Here is a 17,081-nt window from a genome sequence, read left to right on the forward strand (position 1 = left end):
GGAGGCATCCACACTTGTTCCCCCCACGTAAAAAGAATGGCGCAGCCAGAGCGCTGCGTATTTCGCCCTGTGAATATACAGACTTGCGAGCTGAGCCCCAGCTGCAGTGAGCTATCACCATACTCTCGGGCCCCTGTTCTCTTGTGTATCCTCTGGAGTTCTGTCACCTCCAGCTGTAGTTGTACCCTCTTCTCCCAGAGGATCCTATTGTCTGCTGCTGATACTGCGATAAATTTGCCTCCAATGACTGCCTTCAGTGTTTCCCACAGTAGGTAGATAGGCATGTCCGCTGTGTCATTTATTTCTAAGAAGCTGGAGATGGCTTTCTGTTTCTGAGCCACCACGTCAGTCCTCAGCAACAGAGTAGTCCTAAGCCGCCAAGGTCAGTGGGCCCGGGGCTGGGGAGGGACGCTCAGTGTAAGGGAGACAGCCGCATGGTCTGACAGCACTCGGGGCTCAATGTCTTTCTCCTTCAGTACCTGTTGGGTGTCCTGATGCCCAGAATTAGGTCATTGCGGGCATAGGTTTTCTGTGCATGGGAGTAGAAGGTGTAGTCTCTGGTTGTAGGGTGTCTACCTCTCCATAGATCCTTGAGACCTAACTCCTCCAGCCTCTCCAGTCCCACCTACGACATAGCTTCCGCCCACCATATCTAGAAGCTGACCTGTCCCAGTCATTGTTAAGAACAATATTAAAGTCCCCCCCCCCCCCTATGAGCACCTGTCTGTCCTGCGTGGTTGTGACCTTGGATAGCGCTCTGCTCAGCATAGGAAACCCTCCTGCCACTACGACCTGGAAGTCCCCTAGATAAATCGTATATGCCATCAGTTGTCCCTGTATGTCCCTGTATGTCTGCAATTTTGTCTCCCACCCTCTCACGAAATGAATGCAAGACCTGCCACCTTGGTCTCTCGTGATGAAAAGTATTGTATGGCGATGGCTCTTGATCTCAATCTATGATGGTCTCCAGGAAGTAAATGAGTCTCCTGTAAGAGACACAAGTCAGTCCCCGTATTTTCCAGATAGGAGAGGACCACCCTACGCTTGATTGGGTTGTTAAGCCCTTTAACATTAAGGGGGTTATTACAACTTTGGAGGAGGTGTTATTCCGTCCCAAAAGTGGCGGTAAAGTGACGGATATACCACCAGCCGTATTACGAGTTCCATAGGATATAATGGACTCGTAATACGGCTGGTGGTATATCCGTCACTTTACCTCCACTTTTGGGACGGATTAACACCTCCTCCAAAGTTGTAATAACCCCCCAAGTGTGGCTACTTGAAAGATTATTTAGATGGGATAGGCGCAATGTTGCGGACGGTGGCCACCTGCGGCCCTCTTCCTCCCTCGCCCCCTGTGAGGCTGATGCTGGTGGAGGCTGTGTTCCTTCCTGTTCGATATGCATGACTGTGTGCGAGCATTGTGCACCCTACCCCAGTAATAAACAACATAAACCACACCAACATTTCTAACAACCCCGCTAGGGGGAGCCGGGTCTGCCAGCGTAGTTCAAAAGGATAGTCCGAGATCTAGCAGTATGGTGCTCTAGGTGCCTGTCCTCCATTGGGTGCCTCCCCACCCACCCCCATCCCTCTACCTTAGCCCCAATAGTCTTGGTGCCCTCGAGCCCCTGCTCTCTCATACCCTATCAGATTTCACTGAGTCCCCCGTGAGAAATTCCAGGACTGCTCTTCGTTCACAAGCCATTGTCTCCAGGTCTAGTTTAGTGCTCTTCGGCTGGACAGTCTGCCTTTGTGTGCACCTCCGGCGCCTACGGTCGGTTCTCAGTGAGTGCAAGTGCTCATCCAGGGGCCCCTCCAGCTGTAGCAAACTATAAGCCTCCTTCAATGAGCGCTGCTGGTGCAGTTTACACTCCCACTTGAAAACCAGGCAGACGGGATGACCCCAGGAATAGGAGAAGCACTTGTCCCTAAGGTAAGAGGTGATCGGTCTAAAGTCTCTCCTCTTTTGTAGAGTGATTGCTGCCAGGTCCTGATAGAAGAGCAGTGTGTCGCTGCGGAACTTCAGCGGGTATTGAGCTCTCCCCAGCCGGCGTATGCGCTCCTTGAGGCGGAAATTGTGGACACATAACAAAATGTCCACAGGGGGTACGTGGGATGGCCATGGAGGGCCCACCCTGTGAACTCTGTCCATTCATATCTCCCTGACTGATGGAAAAGGGATCTGACGTAGTGAGCAAGGTCGCCATCCTCGGCCCCCTTTGGGGCTATGCGGATGTTATTCCGCCTCAAGCTGTTCTCCAGGTCCTCCGTGTGGGCTTGTAACACAATTTGTTGCACTTGTAGCCAGATTACGTCCTGCTAAAGCTGCACTATCTCCTTGTCCCGGCTATTCTGGTGCTCTTCCATGGTAGCTACTCTCTCCCCCACCTTCCCTAGCTCGTGTCTCACCTCCTTCAAGTTCCGCAACAGGTCTCTCTTTACCGCCTGTAGATCCTCTCTCAGCGATGTGAATAGCCCTACAAGGAAGGATCGCGTGATTAGGCTGTCTCCCTCCTAGTCACGCTCGTTCCGTTCCATAGTGGGGGTGACCGCCTCCGCTTTACCTGTCGTGGGCTTAATCAGCATGTCTTTTACCAATCTGTCCTTCTTGGAACATGCTGAGGCCATTCCTCCCCACTCCCTCCATCACCGTCAGGTCCCCTCTCTCTGTCGTCTCCTCTCTGAGCCCCACAGCTCCCTCACAGGTATTGAATCGCAGACCAGGAGGATTTCTCCCCTCTTTCTCTCTGCTGCGGCTTGCCCCTTTACACGATCAGTTGATGGGGCCCAGGCCGATTTCTTGCTCGCTCCAAGGCAGTAGCGTTCTTCATGTAAGGGGTGCCCAGAAGGGCAGGCGCTGCATAATATCCTAGGGGAGACCAGGGTACATCCCCTCTGCCTCCTCCAAGGGGGCTGCAGCCAAGGGGCAGCCAAGGGGCAGGCCCCTACCTCCGGCGTTGAGGCTCCCCCACAGACCTCGTCTCCAAGCAGGTGCGCCCCAACCTGGACCCCCTGCCGACTGCGGCGCCAGTCTCTGCTATGCCTCCTTGCTCACAGCCCAGGGGGAGCCAGCCGGGGCCCGGACCTCTCGCCGGGTCGGGCATTTGGCTCTCCGCTACCCGGCCGCACCCCTCTCCACGTCACTTCTGGGGGGCCCGTGGCCAGGAAGCAGGCCCTTTCCAGTTAACTGTGTCCGTCCAGTCCGGGGGTCTCCCACCGCTCGTGAAATCAGGGCCCCTGGGGAGGGGGAGCCAGACTGAACCAGCACCTTCCAGATCTTCTCAGGCCCCCGCTGACACAGATCCTCCAATTTTCTCCCCGGGGGGATAGGTGGCCAAAGGGGCCCGTCGCGCCACAGGGCCTGTCTCAGGGGTGGCGCATCCCGGCCTCCACCCCGCGTTTGCCTCCTCCCCCGCTCTCGCCCTAGGCCGGCGTTGTGGCTCCCCTACGGACCGCAGCTAGTGTCTTCCCCGGCAAGAAACTGTCAGGCAGCCCAACTTTGTCCTCCGCAGCTCTTTCCTCTCCTTCTCCGCGGTATTGGTCAGCCCTTGAGGGGTCCTGCTGGGGCCCAGGTCCCCCTCTGGGCTGGGCGCCAAGCCCTTCGATACCCGAGGTCAGCTGTCACCCGCTCGGGCCCTCCAGCGATCCCTCCTGCAGGGGACATGGAATCAGCTCACCGGGTCTTGAGAGGCTCCCCCCACGGTCATGGCCGCCGGACCTCCGCAAGGCTCCGTTGAGTGCCACCATTTTAGGTAGCTGCGTGCGCCCTGGTCATCGAGCCCTCATCTGTACGCTGCTGTGCACCGACCACCGTCCCATTCTCCCCTTCTGTCCCCTTCGCTTCTCCTGTACTGCTGGGTGAGGGGGCCGTGTACTGATCACCCCTGGGGGGCCAATGGCTAGGGATGTTCGTGGCGGGAAGGAGGAGAGGCACGAACGTCCGCCTCAGCCGTCCTCCCAAAGCCTTAAAAGATCGTGAGAGACATTTCCTTTGGACCTTTTGGAAAAAGAAAGGGAAATGGGGAAAAACATATGGAAAGCAGGATAAACGACCCTCAAACTCTGCTGCTAAGAGTCAGACATCTGGTCAGAAGCGCTCAGATAATAGGCAAAAGAAGCATGAGTTTGAGAGTGGTGATCCTGCTGGAGAGATACCTTTTAAGTAAGCAAGAGTGACCTCAGTCCATATTCTTGTTACTACTACTTTATTGTGCCATCATACCTTTTTCCAGCTGATGATGTGTTCTCTTTAAAGGAAGTCAAAACCAGAGCAGCGCAGCACCTAAGCTTGATGGTCATGTTACGGTGCCTTAGGGTCAGACATCACAGATCTTTTAGGTACTTCAATCTTGAGCTGCATTATGATTGATAATCGTTTGGGTTCCAGTTTTGTTGTAGCTTAAAGTGGAGAATTTTTCGATTTGAGTATAGTATGGTCAAACAAGCTGAGACACGTGAGGAAATTTCTGTATTGAGACCATGGCCCTTTCTTTTGAAGAAATAAATCATCAGTAGAGAGCTGCTCTTGCCTGACATATCGATCAATGGGAGTCTACAGAGAACAAATACATGACTAGAGAAAAGAAAAAGGGCCTCCTGGAAATCCTGAAGGAAATTTTGGATGATGTGGTGTAGGAAGGTGGCTCTGTATATACTATCTCAAAGTGAGAGACAGTGTGCACAGAGTCCAAGGGTTCCCCTTAGAGGCTGATAGTGGCTGTAGGAAGTTGGCTCTGTATGTACCATTTCAAAGTAAGAAATAGCATGCACAGAGTCCAAGGGTTCCCCTTAGAGGTAAGATAGTGGCAAAAAGAGATAATTCTAATGCTAGATTTTGTGGTATTGTGGTCGAGCAGTAGGCTTATCAGAGGGTAGTGTTAAGCATTTGTTGTACACACACAGGCAATAAATGAGGAATACACACTCAAAGACAATTCTAGGCCAATAGGTTTTTATATAGAAAAATATATTTTCTTAGTTTATTTTAAGAACCACAGGTTCAAGATTTACAAACAATACTTTAAATGAAAGGTATTTCACTTAGGAACTTTAGGAACTTTGAATTAGCAAAATAGCATATACAGTTTTCACACAAATGGCAATAAGCTATTTTAAAACTAGAAAGTGCAATTTTCAACAGTTCCTGGGGGAGGTAAGTGTTTGTTAGTTTTGCAGGTAAGTAAACCACCTACAGGGTTCAAAGTTGTGTCCAAGGTAGCCCACCGTTGGGGGTTCAGGGCAACCCCAAAGTTACCACACCAGCAGCTCAGGGCCGGTCAGGTGCAGAGGTCAAAGTGGTGCCCAAAACACATAGGGGGTAATTACGACCTTGGCGGGCGGCGGTAACCGCTGTGCGGCCGCCAATGCGGCCGCACTCCCGCGGCCCCCATTACGACATCCATCCCCGCCGGCCCAGCGGGGATGAGGCCGCAACATAGGAGCCGGCGGTGTTGCGGCCGTGCGACGGGTGCAGTTGCACCCGTCGTGCTTTTCACTGTCTGCTATGCAGACAGTGAAAAGCTGGCCGGGGCCTCAGGACACCCCTTACCGCCAGCCTCTTCCTGGCGGTGCAAACCGCCAGAAACAGGCTGGGGGTAGGGGTGTCATAATCCCATAATTCTTAGAAGCAGGCAGTCGCGGTCAGGGGGAGCCTCTGGATTCCCTCTGCAGGCGTCGCTGTGGGGGCTCAGGGGGTCAACTCTGGCTACTCACGGGCTCGCAGTCGCCGGGGAGTCCTCCCTGTAGTGTTGGTTCTCCACAAGTCGAGCCGGGGGCGTCGGGTGCAGAGTGCAAAGTCTCACGCTTCCGGCGGGAAACATGTGTTCTTTCAAAGTTGCTTCTTTGTTGCAAAGATGCTTCTTCCTTGGAGCAGAGCCGCTGTCCTCGGGAGTTCTTGGTCCTTTTAGATGCAGGGTAGTCCTCTGAGGCTTCAGAGGTCGCTGGACCCTGGGGAACGCGTTGCTGGAGCAGTTCTTTTGAAGTGGGGAGACAGGCCAGTAGAGCTGGGGCCAAAGCAGTTGGTGTCTCCGTCTTCTCTGCAGGTTTTTCAGCTCAGCAGTCCTTCTTCATCTTAGGTTGCAGGAATCTAGTTTCCTAGGTTCTGGGGAGCCCCTAAATACTGAATTTAGGGGTGTATTTAGGTCTGGGAGGGCAGTAGCCAATGGCTACAGTCCTTGAGGGTGGCTACACCCTCTTTGTGTCTCCTCCCTGAGGGGAGGGGGGCGCATCCCTATTCCCATTGGGGGAATCCTCCAAAATCAAGATGTAGGATTTCTAAAGGCAGGGGTCAGCTCAGCTCAGGACACCTTAGGGGCTGTCCTGACTGGTGGGTGACTCCTCCTTGTTTTTCTCATTATCTCCCCTGGACTTGCCGCCAAAAGTGGGGACTGTGTCCAGGGGGCGGGCATCTCCACTAGCTGGAGTGCCCTGGGGCATTGTAACATGAAGGCTGAGCCTTTGAGGCTCACTACTAGGTGTTACAGTTCCTGCAGGGGGGAGGTGTAAAACACCTCCACCCAGAGCAGGCTTTTGTTTCTGTCCTCACAGAGCACAAAGGCCCTCACCACATGGGGTCAGAAACTCATCTCTCAGCAGCAGGCTGGCACAGACCAGTCAGTCCTGCACTGAACAATTGGGTAAAATACAGGGGGCATCTCTAAGATGCACTCTGTGTGCATTTTTTAATAAATCCAACTCTGGCATCAGTGTGGGTTTATTATTCTGAGAAGTTTGATACCAAACTTCCCAGTATTCAGTGTAGCCATTATGGAGCTGTGGAGTTCGTTTTTGACAGACTCCCAGACAATATACTCTTATGGCTACCCTGCACTTACAATGTCTAAGGTTTTGCTTAGACACTGTAGGGGCATAGTGCTCATGCACCTATGCCCTCGCCTGTGGTATAGTGCACCCTGCCTTAGGGCTGTAAGGTCTGCTAGAGGGGTGACTTACCTATGCCACAGGCAGTGTGAGGTTGGCATGGCACCCTGAGGGGAGTGCCATGTCGACTTAGTGATTTTCTCCCCACCAGCACACACAAGCTGGCAAGCAGTGTGTCTGTGCTGAGTGAGGGGTCCCTAGGGTGGCATAAGACATGCTGCAGCCCTTAGAGACCTTCCCTGGCATCAGGGCCCTTGGTACCAGGGGTACAAGTTACAAGGGACTTACCTGGGTGCCAGGGTTGTGCCAATTGTGGAGACAATGGTACATTTTAGTTGAAAGAACACTGGTGCTGGGGCCTGGTTAGCAGGGTCCCAGCACACTTCTCAGTCAAGTCAGCATCAGTATCAGGCAAATAGTGGGGGGTAACTGCAACAGGGAGCCATTTCCTTACAGTGGCAATAATAGATAATACTAATGCTCTATTTGTGGTAGTGTCGTTGAGCAGTTAGACTTATCAGAGGGTAGTGTTAAGTATTTGTTGTATACACACAGGTAATAAATGGGAACACACACTCAAAGACTTAATTCTAGGCCAATAGGTTTTTATATAGAAAAATATTATTTTCTTAATTTATTTTAGAACCACAAGATTCAGAATTCAAGTAAGTACATGAATTGTAAGGTACCTGGCATAGGTAAATATAGAACTTTGAATCAAAACAGTAATGTACACAGTTGAGCAGAAAATGGCAATAAGCTACTTTAAAAGAGGACACTGCAAAATTCACCAGTTCCTGGGGGAGGTAAGTACAAGTTAGTTGAGCAGGTAAGTAAAGCACTTAAAAAGTTCAGTCTCCGGGACATAGGCAGCCCACCGTTGGGGGTTCAAGTCAACCCCAATCACCCAGCACCAGCAACACGGGCCGGTCAGGTGCAGAGGTCAAGATGGGGCCCAAATAACATCAGCGCCTGTGGAGACTAGGGGTGCTCTGGTTCCACTCTGCTAGCAGGTAAGTACCTGCACCCTCGGGGAGCAGACCAGGGGGGTTTTGTAGAGCACTGGAGGGGTCCCAAACAGGCACACAAAATACACCCTCAGCGGCACAGGGGCGGCCGGGCGCAGTGTGCAAAGTAGGTGTCAGGTTTTGTATTGGTTTCAATGGAGCGACCCGGGGGTCACTCTGGCGATGCAGGCAAGGCACAGGGGGACTTCTCGGGCCAGCCACTGACTGGGCAAAGATGAGGGCAGCCTGCTGGTTACTCCTGCATGGGTAGTGGGTCCTCTCAGGCTTGGGGGCTGCGGCTGCAGTGCTTCTTCCAGGCGCCGGGTTCTTTGCAACCGGGCACTTGTCGTCAGGGGGAGCCTCTATATTCTCTCTGCAGGCGTCGCCGTGGGGGTGCAGGGAGGTCGTCTCAGGGTGGCCACGTCGTAGGAATCGCCTGGGGGTCCTCGCTGCAGTGTTGGTTTCTCTGGACACAGGCCGGGGGCATTGGGTGCAGAGTGTTGGGGACTCACGCTTCAGGAGTGAGTTGAGAGTCCCTTTAAAGATGGTTTCTTCTTGCTGCTTTGGACAGAGCCGCTGTCCACAGTAGTTTCTTGGTCATTTGGGTTGCAGGGCAGTCCTCTGAGTTGGCAGAGGTTACCGGGCCCGCAGGATGCGTCGCTGTTGCAGGTTCTTTGAATCAGGAGACAGGCCGGTAGGGCTGGGGCCAAAGCAGTTGTCGTCTTCCTTCTTCTCTGCAAGGTTTTCAGGTCAGCAGTCCTTCTTCTTGTTAGGTCGTCAGGAATCTGTTTTCCTGGGTTCAGGGTCACCCCTAAATACTAAATTTAAGGGTGTGCTTAGGGCTGGAGGACAGTAGCCAATGGCTACTGTCCCTAAGGGTGGCTACGCCCTCCTTGTGCCTCCTCCCTTTGTTGAGGGGGGAACATTCCTAATCCTATTGGGCTAAATCCGCCAAAGCAAGATGGAGCATTTTCTGAGGAAGGGGTCACCTCAGCTCAGGACATCTTAGGGGCTGTCCTGGCTGGGGGGTGACTCCTCCTTGTTTTTCTCACTATCTCCTCCAGACTTGCTGCCAAACGTGGCAGCTGTGTCCGGGGGATGGGCATCTTCACTAGCTGGAGTGCCCTGTGGCGTTGTTGTAACACCAGGCTTGAGCCTTTAAGGCCAGGTGTTACAGTTCCTGCAGGGGGAGGTGTGAGGCACCTCCACCCAGGACAGGCTTTGTTTCTGGTCACAAAGTGCACAAAGGCACTCACCCTATGTGGCCTGAAACTAGTCTGGAAGTGGAAGGCTGGCAGAGACCGGTCAGCCTAGCACTAGCAGTTGGGCTGGCATGCAAGGGGCATCTCTAAGATGCCCTCTGAGTGCATTTCTCAGTAAATCTCACACTGATATCAGTGTGGATTTATTGTGCTGAGAAGTTTGATACCAAACTTCCCAGTACTCACTGTAGTCATTATGGAACTGTGGAGTACGTGGCTGACAAACTCCCAGACCATATACTCTTTATGGCTACCCTGCACTTTTGTAAGTCTAAGAATTGGCTTAGACACTGTAGAGGCATAGTGCTCATGCAGCCATGCCCTCAACTGTGGAATAGTGCACCCTGCTTTAGGGCTGTAAGCCGTGCTAAAGGGGTGACTTACCTATGCCACAGGCAGTGGCTTGTGGGCATGGCTCCCTGAGGGGAGTGCCATGTCGACATAGTCTTTTTCTCCCCACCAGCACACACAAGCTGTGAGGCAATGTGCATGAGCTGAGTAATGGGTCCCTAGGGTGGCATAATACATGCTGCAGCCCTTAGAGACCTTCCCTGGCCACAGGGCACTTGGTACCAGGGTGCCAGGGCTGTGCCAATTGTGGAGACAAAGGTACAGTTTTAGGGAAAGAACACTGGTGCTGGGGCCTGGTTAGCAGGGTCCCAGCACACTTACAATCATAACTAGCATCAACTAGCGGCAAAAGGTTAGGGGTAGCCATGCCAACAGTGGCATTTTCCTACACGTGGGATCTGGAGAATTTTGTAGCAGTGTTCCGTGTGCTGACAGGTGGCATTATGGGGCTCTACACTGATGTCATACCAGCTCGGAAGTGACAGAACAGAGCTGCATATAAGTGCTACCCCTGTGCAGTTTCTTTCTGCTCCTTTTTTTATGGATCTAGATCTCCAATCCCATCTTGTCAGACTTCCTACTATTCCCGAACGCCTCTTGAACAGTGTGAAGCACACCACCCTGGACTCACCCAGATGTTTGGTTTTCAGATGTGTCTAGGTCTTGTGGATTTTTCTACATGGCAGCGTCCCAAAGTCCAAAAAGTGCAGCCCTCACCATTCCAAGTGGGACGATTTTGAGAGTTAGCCAAGCTCTCATGGCCCAAATGTAAAACCAAAACCCCAAATAATCAAATGTCCTCTTGCTTGCCATGGGATAAGATGTTTGCGGGGGAGAGCTGAAAGACTGTTACCCCTTCAGTTGGGGTGGGGGCATAACTATGCCCATACTGGTTGGTAGCCACAACCACACTATTATTTTTTTAATCCCCTTCATCTAGTAGACGTTCTGCCCCCCTCCCTCCATGGTGTGAATCAGGGGTAATTGCCCATTCTGCCCACTGATGGGCAGAACAATTTTGGCCCCATTTATTTGGGGTGGGGGTATGGCCATACCCCCACCCTCTTATTTTGAAAAATAAATCTTCCCCCCTTGAGGGCAGATGGGCCTTCCAAAAATAGGCTGATCTGCCCCCAAGTGGGCAGATAAAGCCAACAGTAATGTGCCCCAATGGGGAACGACACTTGCCCAAGAGGCTGCCCCCGAAACAAAACATACACATACACCAATCCGTGGTGCCTAAGTGGTTCCTGCCTAAGGGGTCGCTCCCCATATATAAAAAAATAAAGTGAACAAAAAAAATATATATCCCTGGTCGAGGAGTTTCACAAAACAAAGAAAAAAAGATCCCTGTTGTCTAGGGGTTTCCGCCCCCCCGAGGCAAATCAGCCTAATTATATTAGGCCAATCTGCCCCCAGGGGTGGGCAGAAACAGACGTAAAATAATGTGCCTCCCTAGGGAGCGGCCATTGCCCAAGGGGCCGCTCCCCTTATCCATAAAGAAACAAAAAAACAAACTCCCTGGTGTCTGGTGGGCATTTCTGCTTCCCAATTGCGATCAGCAGAAATGCAGAGAGAGACATCAAAGGCGTTTCCTTTCCTTTGATGCCTCTCTCGGACCCTCCGCGTGATGGGAGGAGAAATGCTTTTGCATTTCTCCTCCAATCCGCGCTGAAAGCACAGGGGTAGGCCTCTGATGAGGTCAGCGCAGGATTGCGCACTGATGTCATCAGACGCCACGTGGGGGCCAGGGGGCTTTGTGGGGTGGAAGACAAAGCTTTTTCCCTTCCATCGCTGCCCAGGGGAGGGAGGTGCGAGGCCCCCGGGGGGAGCGCTAGTGCTTTCCCTGAGGGCCCCTATCTGGACGTAACGTTCACGACCTAGGCACCCGAGCGGTGCTGCCCAGGACATAACCGTTTGGTCCAGGGCACCCGAGGGGTTAAAGATAGTTGAGCTACAGCACATTCCTTGGGGCTGTTGTGCCCTGCAAATCAATGTTGCTACCAATTCTTCCAATTTATTGTCTTTTTTCAGGGGGCTGACATATAGGGGGTAACTGCCTTCCCAAACATTATGCAGCAGACAGCCCAGTCCTATCGGGTGACAGCAGATAGCGCATTTGTCAGCAGGAGCACCAATCCTCAAATCCCTCTCCGCCTGTTAAAACGGACAACAATCTGCTTTATTTTGTCCTCTGCAGCTCATGCCCAAACGTTGGCAAGCAGAATTAAACACTTCCTCCTAGTTTGGCGAACCACCACACCCAGCAGATGGGTCTTGCAGATTCTTCAGAAGGGCTACTCTGCGCTAGCCTTTTTCTCTTTACCACCTAATATACATTCCAAGGAATTCCAGAGGAACGCCTGTCCATCATTCTGTAGCAGGTACGCCCGTTGGTCTCAAAGGGTGCCATAGAGTCCTGAAAAAGGGAAGGGGCATTCTACCCCTGAACGCCTTACTGCAGATGGACAAATTCAGAAGTCACACTGGCTTAGATACTTTCTGCCATGGACCAGGAAGACAGTGACTCTTAGCTCACAACCTCTGGAAGATTGCAGATCACCTACCAGGTGTGAAAATGAAGAAGCTGATTCTATCAGAACATTCCAGGAAAAATTTAACTAGGTCCTGCATGTGGCAGAGCTGTATCATAATAAAAAATATGCCACAACTTCGACACCAGGTATTACCATCTTAGAGTGAAGGGAAATGCCCTTTTGATCACCTTGCCGGGTAGGTGCCTGTATGCATTTCCATTGCCCCTCACCCATACCTCAGAGTCATTAGATTGTCATCAAATTGACACACTCCAAAGCCTGTCTGATCTTCATAACTCTGTAAAGGCCACAGCGCTGGAGGTTCACCAACCTCTTTCACTTATTAGAACACCCACAAAAGGTTGCCATGGTGGACGCAACTCCCGCATTTTCTAACTTGCCTCCAGAACTCATACAATATGGACATCAGAATCTCCCTCAGGGCTGTATGAGCATCCTGAAGGAAGCCAGCTGTCCATTGAGCAGGGCAGCCTACACTCACATAAAAAGAGCTCTGCTTTCAATGTGTCCTTGTGACTGACTCAGTTGTTTAGCCAGAGATAGGGAAGGGGTTAGGATGTGATGCAAAAGCTACGGAGAACCCTTCAGGGAAAGACATTTCCCCCTGCTCTGATGCATGATCACTGTAGTAACATAAATTACAAGATTTCTGTGGAGTCGGGCCTCTGTGACCAGCGCAACTACAATTTCAGTGGTGCATCTGAACGTTTTATATTTCTTACTTCCAAAGGAGCACTAACAAACGGGTGCGAAAGAGAAGAAAGAGTTGCTCAAGTCCATACCCTTTTACCCATGGTAACTTCAACCTGAGGATTTGGACGTGGATAATCCCTGTTTGGCAAGCTTGATATAAGGTAAATCCATGCTACTAGACATTATGAAGCACACAAGGGAAATTACAGAAACTGTACACCAGAATTCTTCTTTAAAAGATAAGTGGATGGTAGAACTGAGAGCAAAAACTAAGGAGATGGAATATAAGTGTGGGCTGAAGAAACAGAAGTGGCCACACTGGAGATGTCATACGCCAAAGAGACCAACATGCATTATTGCCAGCTATTTGAAAACTGATGTGTCTTCCATAGTATGTGTGGAGCAGGAGGTGGATCGCCTGGAAAATGCTGTCAGTCGCACGGCAGTGGGTTCCACCAGTTCTGGAGAGGAAAGCTGGCCAAACAGTGATGCTTCAGTTGCTGCCAAAAGTGTTAGTGTGAACTCTGTCGTGCCCATAGTCGTACATAAAATATTCTGATTACCTACCGCAGTGTATAAATAAAAGTAAGGGTACTGTGATCCTGAGTGCTAGGGGGCCGGGTCAAAGGCATGACAAAAAGAGCAAATTATCTTGTAACTATTTTTGTTGGCCTTTCACCTGCAGGTAACTTCTTAAAATCATTATTGGGTCCAACTATAAAATTCACTGATATTTTATGTTATTTCTGAAGCTTAGACTGTTGATTCATAAGTACATCCACAAAATGTGAGAAGCTTGAAACCGTGATAAGAGAATGTGCACCCCTATCTTACCTACCTGTGCACACTTGTCTTAGTAGAAAAGGAACCTATGACAAGTGGGTTACACACAGATCTCAGAATTAAGTGCCTTAACCCACTGCTCCAGCTTTCTTAATATGTCACACACTTTTGGGTGAGCTTTCTTAACAAGGATCACTATCTGTAGCCTGCAAGATATACACAAACCTTTGCAAAAATCTCTTAATTGGAGAGCAGAACATGAAAACATTTCCATTGTGCTCAAACCTACTACTAACATTTTTGGATCAGACAGTGCATACCTATTTTGCTCTTGATTTAATGTCTTTCTGCCATATACCTGTGTTTTTTCCCCTTTCATGTACATTTGTGTCTAACAGAGCCCTGACTGGATACGCTGTTTCTTTCCATTACTGATTTCAGTCCCTGAAATTGGGCAATTTGCTTTTTCTAGGTATTTCACCTGTCAATAAGCAATTCTATCAAAATCACCTTCCTTAATAACAAAGAAAGAAAATGATGTTGCTTTAGAGACAGAAGGTTGCATGAATCTACAAGTATCAGCTAAGGTTGTTAGGGTAACATCACCTGTGATATTGGTCTGCTGATTACAAAAGCAGAGTAAATATTTTGCCAGTGTTTCTTTCCACTTTCAACAAGGTATAGTAGAGAATCCGCTCCATTCATAAAAGTTAGGCTCTTTAGAAGCTTGATTATTGCAGCCTTATTACAGGAAGGACATTTATCCTGCTAGAGGGACCCCTAGTAAGGATCTAATGTACTGCATCCTGATTGGATTAAGAAACTCATTTTCCCTGCTAGGCTGCATCACCTTAGCTTGTCACTAGAGTCCCTGGACTCAGAAAGCAATATTTTCAGAGACCTTGAGTAGTTACTGACGCCTGTTCTGAAAATACTTTGTGTGTGGCTCCAGGGGCAGTGTTTCAGTTGGATGATTTGCATCTTTCAATTGCTGACACTACTTAATTATTTTTCTTTCTTCACATTGGTGCATAGTTTTACTTTTATTGAATTACAATTCATTTAGATGTTGCTCCTCTCTTCTTTAGTCCCTATGTCCTGCTCTCACACTTTCTTTCCATTTCACTGCAGGTTTGTTTCTACTTACAATGCCAGGTATTAGCTAAGTATTTTAGGATGACTTCTTCAAAAATATATGCATTTAGATTAGCAGGTTTATTCAGTACGGAAAACAAACAAAAGTCTAAAGACTAGTGAAATTGAATTTGCAAAATGTGTATATATATGTTGAGACCCTCTCTGAGGTATGGCCTGCGCAAAACAAAAACTTGTGGCCATTGTTATAAAAAATAATTCAAGGGCATCAGCTCTGTTCATAATAGTCTGCTGTACTGAGAGTGGATGCGTAGTGGTGGACACTCATGACTTCTTGAGTAATTCCATAAGGCACTACAGTCTGATTACAGGAGGGGCATAAGACGTGGATCTCTGGTGTGTGGGGCAGAGCAACTGAAAGTTCAAATCTTAAGCACAAATGTCAGTGAAAGCTTTCATGTTTCTCAACAAGATTCCCACCACTTTTTTGAAAATTTTGGACATAAGCCAAATATTTGTCAGTTTTGTGTGCAAAGTTTATTCAAAGCAGCCGTCGTCACAAGTTTTGTGTAAATGACTACATCAGTGTTTATGTTTCTTTCTGATATTCCTCTGCCATCTCAGTTATGAAAGTTATGCACATCATGAGCACATCGTAAACTACATGTTGCTTTTTTTCAATTCTTCAAACATTGGATTTCAGAAGTATATGATAATACCTCGAACTCCCGTGCTGTCTTTATTTCACTTGCATTGCCACTTAAGTTGTGACAGGCAGTGGTTGAAAAGTTGAAACAGAGTTTATCTTTGATAAGAATTCTTGTAATACACCATATGGAAGTTTATGGAATCTGAAAGTGTGGGTGGCCCTAGCTGCTCTGGACAATGTCCTTCGTACTTCATTATCTCTTCTCACAATACCCTAGGACACTGCATCGTTTGAAAGAACATCTTTAAAGTGCTGCAGAAAGTGGGACGCTGAGAAGCTGTACTTAGAATGATCTTAAGGCTCTAATCCTCACTGACAGCCAGAGCACTCAGGTTATGTATTTTCTGACTCAAAGAAAATTGAAAAGGATACAGAGCAGGGCTGCCATCTGCCCCGTTTTATTTCTACATTGACCATGGATCCACTGCCCCGAACAGAGTTAGGGGTAACTGCATCTTGGTCATATTCCATGCTATCTTGGTATGTGCACGTTACTTATAGTTGGGAGATGCCTACAAGGGTCTAAGCCAAACCATTAATGTTCTGAAACAATATGGATCTGTATCAGGCTTAATTAGACTGAGTGCGGTGTTTTAGATTCTCTGATTCTCTGCACGAAAGGGCAGCCTGAAAGCCCCTGGCTATGCACTTTACTACTTGACCGCACAATTGCAATGGGTTCTCTGGTTGTTTGCAGATACACTCCACAGAAACAAGGTATATTGCTGGTCGATATTCCTTTAGATATAATAGAACTTGCACCTAAAACCCGAAGATATGTAGCAAGTGTTTCCACAATTTTTAAAAATAATAAAAATTTGTTGACAACCTTACTTGGGAAGAACATCCACTGAGATAGCATACACATTGAATGTCACACTCAGAGCAATATTGACCCAGGTACTGAACTGATGAGATAGAATGCATATGCCATTTGAACGATAGGGTACCACTATAATGTGGGAACCATCATAAACCTTTAAAACCTTTTGCATGAGTATAGGATTCCATCAGGCCAAAACGTATGCAGACTGCTCAGGACCTTGCACTTGTTTCAGTAGAGCTACCCACATTTAGTTAATAAGGGTTGTTATTATAGGAAATGGCAGAAAAGCAGTGACGTTTCTTTATAGAGAACTTATCAATAAGACTAAGGAGGCCTGGGCACTAATTCTTCAACATACACCCAATGTTTCTAGGAATATAAGGTTTAACATGCAAACACCTAAGGAAGCAATCTAAAATCTAATCTGCTACTGCTTCCAGTCCTGGGATGGGCAGCCCTGAGGCATATTTTTATTAAGTGGTCTGGTCATGGCTGCACTTTCTTCAAAGAATACATTGCATAGGTACACAATAACCAGCAACCTATCTGCTGGGCCTAATGCCTTCACCTAAGAAGAAGAAACAGGATAATACATTTCTAGAGAGGGTGCTGGTAATCGCTAAAAGATGCATTGTGCTGAAATGGAAATAATTTAGGTCCTCCCCTTGCTGAACAGAGATACAAGGTGAGGTCCTGCACTCAGAGATTTGTAAGAGGAAGGGTAGTGCAGACACTACCCCTGTATGAGGAGGAATGATACAATCGTTCAAAATTTAAACCTAATGCCCGTAATGTTGCAAGGGGTCTCAGGTGAGATGGTTAACATGTCCTTTCACTACTCAAGATGAAGCCTCCCTCCTGGGGTATTGTTCCTCCAGGCTTTCTTGCATTGCTGTGAACCATAACTTCAAATAG

This window comes from Pleurodeles waltl, chromosome 6 (assembly GCF_031143425.1).
Source record: "Pleurodeles waltl isolate 20211129_DDA chromosome 6, aPleWal1.hap1.20221129, whole genome shotgun sequence".
NCBI classification, from domain to species: domain Eukaryota; kingdom Metazoa; phylum Chordata; class Amphibia; order Caudata; family Salamandridae; genus Pleurodeles; species Pleurodeles waltl.